The 7,560-nt window shown below is 49.5% G+C and overlaps 1 long non-coding RNA gene across 2 annotated transcripts; it reads left to right on the top strand.

The window, feature by feature from the left end:
- Positions 1 to 573: 573 nt before the first annotated feature.
- On the top strand, positions 574 to 5,911 carry LOC147584918 (uncharacterized). Of its 2 annotated transcripts, none has more exons than XR_015254490.1 (2): positions 574 to 1,180; positions 3,556 to 5,911. It is a non-coding gene; the product is annotated as an uncharacterized LOC147584918 (long non-coding RNA). The 2 variants fall into 2 exon arrangements; XR_015254491.1 differs by lacking the exon at positions 574 to 1,180 and adding an exon at positions 1,368 to 1,746.
- Positions 5,912 to 7,560: the final 1,649 nt, after the last annotated feature.

The raw sequence follows: 7,560 nt of genomic DNA, 5'->3' as shown, positions 1-7,560 counted from the left end.
GCCCAGATAATCCAGGATGATTTCCCTATCTCAAGGTCCTTCACACAAGCTCTGCCGAGTCCCTTTTGCTGTATGATGTAACATATTCACAGGTCCTGGGATTAGACTGGGGACCTCCTAGACAAGGGGCATCATTCTGCCAACCACCACACCATCAACTCAGGCGACAACTAATGTTGGATGCCCCCTACCCCCAAATCTTTTCGTTTTTAATTTTTTTTAAGTTTAAAATTTCTTATTTATTTTTGAGAGAAACAGAGACAGCACGAGTGGAGAAGGGGCAGAGAGAGACGGAGACAGAGAATCCCAAGCAGGCTCCACACTGTCAGTATAGAGCCAGATGCGGGACTCGAACTCACAAAACCGTGAGATCATGACCTGAGCCGAAAACAAGATCCCAACACTTAACTAACTGAGCCAGCCAGGCGCCCTTTTCTAATTTCAGCAGTTTAGTAAAAGTCAAACACACCTGAAGGCACAATCGAGACAAAGGCAAATCAGAAACCAGAGCTCGCGGGACAGGGCCATAAAATTGCCCAAGGACTAGTCTCTTCCGAGTAGGTGCTGCTTTGTTTTACCAGACCTGGCTTTTTCCGGACTTTGCTGGCGGATATCTCCTCCAAGGGGAAGCGCGCAGTGATGGAGGAAGGGAAGGCGGAGGCAGAGTGGGGCGCCTGAGACCTGGCTAACCCCTGCTGTGAACTCTGGGGGCGGGGGGAGGAGGGTCTAAGAGAGCAGAAGGAAGGTTTCCATGGGACAGGCCCTCGCCTCAACCCGGGGATCCTGGTGCGCCTCCTCCAAGGCGGCCACGAGGGGGCGCCGCGGACGCGCCTGCGAACTCACCTGTGCAGAAGCAGGCACGCGGCTGTTCTCAGCCGGCGGGATCCAGCGGGCAGGTGTGGGTTCGAGCGCGCAGAGCTTCCTGACTTTCGGTCCCCCAGCGCAGGTGTCCAGGCCCGGGGGGTGGGGGGACTGGCTTGGGGCCTGAGCCCCTCAGGTGGAGCCATCGCACTGTGTCTCCTTGAAACCAGGCTCTGAGCAGAGAGAGACACAGAGATGTGTGGGCGCTTCTCCGGCTGGGGGACGTCCTCCTGCGTGTCACTCTCAGGCGGGCGCAGCCGGCCCGGTGTTGACCGCCGCGTGGGCGCCCCGACGGGCGGAGGGAGAGGGAAGACGAGCGGTAAGCAAATCAGTGTGGAGGGGAGAAGACGGAGGAGACCCGCACAGAGAGGAAGGAAGCGGAGGGGGGAGGCGGGAAGAGGAGGAGAAGCGTCAGACCTGAAATCCGAGGTGGGAGGGGAGCTGGGGGCAGGGAGACCGGGTGTGTGGGGCGGGTGGCGGGGCGGGGGTGAGTGAGAGGAGGCGGTTTGCTGCATGAACCGGGGAGGCCTTATGAAATGAGGCAGCGGTGGGCGCGGTTCTCGGCGGTAGAATTCCACGGGCTGTGGAAATTCCAGAGCTGTTGCTTCGATTGACTGAAGAAGACGTGTGTGTCGGGTTAGGATGGTTGAGACAGGAGTGGGTGCAGAGGGTTCTGGGGTGCGGGGAGGCAAGTGACCGTGTGTGTACAGTGTGAGGCTGCATTGGGGCGGCGTGAAAGCAAGTCACTCTAATCTGGCGAGAGAGATCATGGTCGGGAACGTACTTTTTTCCAGAGTGAGGCATGTGTGTTCCGCCGAGGACCTACTGACCCTCTGTGATTTTCCTCAAGTATGCGCATTTCGGCTGCGCTTGTGCTCTCTCGAGGTAACTGGTGTTTAAAACATCAAACGCGTTTTGGTGTTTTGCTGTATCTTTGTTTTGCTTGTCCTTTTAGTTTAAGAGTTTTGCCCCAGCATCTCAGAGATACTTGTGAATAATCACCAAAATGGCCCTTATTTTGTATATTTCGTTTACTTGTTCCTTTTTTATTTGTAGTTTGTGGTTCATTCTTAGTTTTTCTTGTGGTTTATGTGCAAGATAACTTAGAGTAACGTTCCTGATGGAGTTTGGAGTGTATTTAAATGATTCGAGTTAGTTTTTCCCTGGTCTTGGTAAAGGAGATTTTGCGTTTTTGCGTATTTATTTCTGGGGAGGGGGGCGCTAGCTGGTTGGCTGGCCCATGCGCAGGTGCGAGTCAGTTGTAGGTTTGAAAGAAAGGAGCCAAACGTTTGGCGGGTGGGCAGGCTGAAGCACGTCTCAGGATCCCCTCCTACAGCTCCATCCCGGGGTGGAAATGTCATGGTAAAAATGTGGCTTCCACGGGGAGATCTTCCTTGATCATTGGCCCCCATCCGTTCTTTCTTTCGGACATCCATGGTGGGCCCCCTTAGGGCCAGAGCCCTGGCCAGGGTTAGGGTTAGGTCCCAGGGGGCTCCAGGCGCCGAATCCCCACAGTGCAGTGGTCTCCCCGGAGTGCTGAGTGCAGGACGCATGGGAGGTTGCTGGTCAGGCTTTGTCTCCACGCTCAAGGGCCCATCTAGAGTGTGGGTCACGCATAGGTCGGGCCTCATTTTCCTCCTGGCGCAGTCGACGACGCTGCTTTGGAAATGGCCTGGAGATCTTCCCAATTCCACGCGGAATCATCCCGCGCTAGTTTTGGGGGGGGAAAAGATAGACGGACGATGGGGGGGGGGGGGGGAGGAGGAGAGGCCTGTTGAGTCCTGATAGGGGCCTGGCCTTATGTAAATCAGGCGGTTCTGGGCGGGGCAGTGGAAGTCCCAGAGCTGTTGCATGGATTGTTTTAGGAAGACGTGTGTGTGGGGTAAGGATGGTTGAGACAGGAGTGGGTTTGGTGTGCGGGGATGCAAGTGACCGTGTGTGCACAGTGTCAGGCATGTGAAGCTATGGTGGTGGGAGGAAATTAAGGTTATGCTAGGCAGTCAGGAAAAATATTAAGACCGAAAGTAGTAGTTAGTTTTTCCAGGGCTGGGCTTCTCCGTTGCGTTTTGTTGTGCTAGTTATTTCCTCACTTGGCTGTGTGTTTTGTGACAGAAGTGTGCTGGGTTTGTGCTGTTCTTTAGTTGTCAAAGAGTTGGAGATCAAATTTTGTGCTGTAAAGTTGTTGAATTTGTTTTGTGCTTTATTATTTTTTGACAGCAAAGAAAACAGATCCACCTTTAAGAGGAAAGACAGTGTAACTTTGGTGAAGTTGTTGTGTGTCCTCCTCTTCCCAGGGAAGAGAAGTTAGTTGGGGTTGGGTGTTACCTGTACAACAATCCCCCCAAAAATCTCAAGACAAAACCCGGACTTCCTATCAGGCCACTGCATTCGTGTCAGGCCTTCCTTAAAAGACTTTCAGGAGAATACGATTCAATGAGATTGACACACCTCTAAAGAGGCATGGCCACGCGCACACAGGATGAGTTTTCACCATCAGCTCTGGGACAGAAGGTGGTGGGCCCTGTGCTTGCTCTAGGGCTTAAGCAAAACCTGTCCTTACAATGCTGCCTTGATTTGTAAATATATGTTTTAAGGGTTTTCTGGCTTTGTTTTCACTGGGGCTCTGGCTTTCACTCTGTAAAAGTCTCTATTGAGAATTTACATTGATGTTTTCCAACTTTGGTTTTCACTTAGGGGAGCCACACCATTATGGACTCACAGGAACTGGATTTACTCTCTTGTCTGAAACAATAAAACAAAACCACACAAGATATACAAAATGCAGATTTCCAAGATACTGGGCATCAGGCAAAAGAGGACAGCAATTCCACACTTGGAAACACACAGGTGAGCCAAGCCCTACACAACATATGTGCTGCCTCGAGACAGTTTCCAAGCAAGGTGCAGGGAGGGGAAACTGAAGAGGCCAGTGGACTATGTGGAGTTGAGGACACTGAGCTGAGAGTCCACAGGACAATGTGATGGGGAGGGCAGAGCTGTGGAAAATCAATTAGCAAGAGCTGTTGGGGGGCCCTAAGTGTGCAGCACAGTCCTGCTCTGTGCCTCCATGGGAGGCAACTCCAGCAAGTCAGGGGGCAATCTTGTGAAAGGGTTAGAGGGAACAGAGCCTGTACCTCAGCACTGGAAATACAGCCTGTTGCCAACAGATAGACTGAAAAAAGTAACCCTCCTAACTCACCAGGCAGAACTCAGGGAGGTCTTGCCACAATGTTGGGAACTTCTAATTAGCCCTCTGCTGAGCACTGCTCAGGACCACTGAACAAATCATTAAAGCAACACCAGAAATATCAAACTTTCCAAGTAAATAAATGCATCCCTGAGCAAAGCTCAAAATTAAAGAAAACACAAAAAAATATCCAGCAACCAAACAAGGTAATATTCACACTGGCCATTCCATCCAAGATTTTTGAGGTATGCAAAGCAGCAGGAGAAATGACCCTTAATGAGGAGACAGTTCAGTCATCTGAAAATGACCCAAAGCTGACACAGATGGGAGAATCACCAGAGAAAGACATTAAGGTGTTTCTTATAACTGCATTCCATCAGTTCAGAATGTTCAACAGGTAAATGGAAAATGTGAAAAAGACCCAATCTCCTGTTAAGTGATGAAAACCACAATGCCTGAAGAGAAATGTACTGCAAGGGGTTGACAGCAACAGAAAATGCAGAAAAAGAACATTTCATAGGACTTGTTTTGAATCTGCAGACCCCTTTGGTTAGTATTGCCCCCCTCACTCTGTAAAATCTAATCCATAAACACAGGATGTCTTACTGTTTCTTTAGTTTTCTCTAATCTCTTACAGCAGTGTTCTATAGTTTTCACTGTAAAGGTCTTTGCCTCCTTGAATCAGTTCATTTCTAGATATTTTACTGTTTTGAGTGCTATTATAAGTGCAGTTGTTTTCTTAATTTCCTTTTCAGATTGGTCTTTGTTAGTGTAGAGAAACACAACTGAATTTTGTCTATCTTGTCCTCTGCAACTTTACAGAATTAGTTTATTGACTCTAGTATTTTTGTTTGTGAAGTACTTGGGATTTTTCTCTAGATAGGAGGATGCCTTCCACAAATAGAGATAATTTTATTTATTCCTTTCCACACTACTCTTGCTCAACTTCAATTCTAAAATATATTTGGGCTGGGTGTGGAAGCCTACACCTGCTACAGGCCACCCGTGGATTTTTGGGTCAGAGATGAACAGTGACAGGAGGTTGCCTATTTTGGGTCACCTCAGCCCGGGGTCTTGGATAATCACACAGAGCCTGGCCAGGGAATTAGAGACCAGCAGGAGTCCTTGTTCTTTGCAACCACCTCAAAAGGCAAGGACCAAAAGACCCCTTGAGGCCCCTACAGGGAGGGTTTCTGCCCTCCCCCCGACCTGGGAATGGCCCAGAAGTGAGAAGTCAGAAAAGGGAAGGGGACTGGGGTGGCTGCTGACTCCAGGCCATGGGTGCCCCTGAAAGCTGTGCCTCATTCCACCTGTAGAGAGCTCATTCAAGCAGGGGCCTGGGTCAAGCAATAAAGCAAGCAGTTAAAAATAATGCAGCTGGGAGGTTCTGCCAGGACTAGCATCAGCTGACACCTCAGAACTGACAATACTTAGAAACAGGAGGGGGCCAAGACTGATTAAATCCCTTTAAAAAGGGGTGGATTTTTGCAGCAAACTGTCAAACTCTTCAGACATGACCTCTCTATGTTGGACCACTTCTAAAAGGCAGCTGCCTCCAAAGGCTCTGCCCAATTGATCCTCAAACAGAACTGAGATCCTTCACTGCTTGAACATAATAAGCAGTAAGTGCCACGAGCTGTCCTGGACCGGACCAAGGCCAGAAGGACTGCGTGCCCACAGACTGACTTCTACAACTTCTATTACCTTGTTTGTTGTGTGGTTTGTCTTATGTTCTGCTCTGTGTGCTGGGTAAGAAGCCAAGTTTAATCACGTGGTGAAACTGAATTTGGAACCCTGAAAGTGCTTTATAATTGTGATTAACTTTGCTTTATGATCGAATAAAGCTGACATTGTGGAAAGACACAGTTCTCTGTGTGTGCCTTATTAGTGTGCTCATGACACTACCTCACCCTCCTGCTCCTCAGGCAGAAAGGGGAAGCCACCAAGCCCACAAGGCAGCACCACACACACTTGCATAGGGAGCTCTTTCTCTGTTATAATTTGAATTCAAATCCAAGCTACCAAAGTTCCAAACCCCACACCAGCTCTTCCATGACCACTGTGTCCCCCAATGATCTTCAGTGCTATAATTGAGTCTTAGTACTTGAGATTAGTAGCAGCTAGAATTGAACCAATCTCTCCCTCTCTACCTTCCTTCCTCCCTCTTTCTCTCCTCCTTCCCTCCCTCCTTCACTCTGCCTTTTCTCTGTCCCTTTCTTTCCCTCCCTTGCTCTCTCCCTCTCCCTCCTACTCATGGTTGCCTACCCTCCCCTTCTTTCTCCTTTTTAACTTTCCCATTTACTCCTCTCCTTGCCACCAGCACACTCAGACTGAGGCTGCTGCACTGCCATGGGTGGAGTAGGAAACCCACTGTCTTTCCAGGTGAGGCCCTCTAGGTATCTATAGAATTTTTACCTGGTTCTAAACAGCTGCTAGAACAGTTGTTAAGAACAGCCAATTTGAAAGACTTTTCACCGACCCCATTCCAGGGTTCCTTTAGGACTTAAGAGTCTGCAGTAGAGCTCTTAGTACTCTACCCCAGGCCCCATGGCAGACTGTATCCTTCATGGAGCATTTATGGGTGCCTACCTGGTGACAGGCCCTGCTGTGGCCACATGGTGAGCAAACCCTAGGTCCTTGCACCATGAAGCCTCCACTGGAGGCCTGAGGGTGCTGCAGTGGGGGCACAGCTGGTTAGTTCCTTCCCACTAGGGGGCCCATGCACCCCAACTGGGGGAGACTTGCTGTGAACAAAAAATGGATGAAAGCCAACCAAGAGTGGGAAATGTGTGATTTCAGCCTCAGCCTACAGGCTTCATCCAGAGCTCATCTGCTTGCAAGACATCTCAGAGGGTTTGCAAGGTAGGGAGTGCCTTGGGCCCTGGATTTCAGTTCACAGTCCCCAAGTCACTCCCTGAAAATCACCCTGAGGCAGCAGCTGCAAATTGACGACAGTCAGCTATTTGGATTTGTTGCCTGATCAGGTCAAGTACTCTTCCGAATTAGAGAACCCAAGAGACTCTTATTGGAAAAATCACTGCCTAGCTGACCTGTACTGCTCTGGAAATACAGTCCAGTATCTTCCAGCTTTGCCTTCAGGAAAGATATGCTCGTTTATGCAGATTATCCCTTGAGATTAGGCGTATCCCTTATCACCCTAGGCAGTGATCCTATGACTCAGCCTCCCTCACTAGATTATTAACTCCTCCAGAGAAGGGGTTCTCATGTTTACCCAGTCCTGGATGATAAGCTTTGCATTTGAGACATCTGATAAACATTTGCAGAATTACATGTGCCTGCCTTGGTTTTGATGGAACCCATGCTTAGGAGATTACTTCCTGTAATTGAGAGGTTGTGCCTCCCAGGAGAGTGAAGAGAAGGAAAGAAAAGAAGTGGGAGGTGCAGTGGACAGGGATGTGGGGAGACCCCTGTGGATTATTACTGGGCAGCATGCTGCCCCCTTGTGGCCTACCAGCTACAGGACAGCCCATGACATTCCTTGGATCCCAATT

Source organism: Puma concolor, chromosome A1, assembly GCF_028749965.1.
Source record: "Puma concolor isolate L17-30 chromosome A1, mPumCon1.1.hap2, whole genome shotgun sequence".
In the NCBI taxonomy this organism is placed as follows: domain Eukaryota; kingdom Metazoa; phylum Chordata; class Mammalia; order Carnivora; family Felidae; genus Puma; species Puma concolor.
Note: the sequence above shows the minus strand (reverse complement) of the source record. Positions and strands in the feature narration are given on the sequence as shown.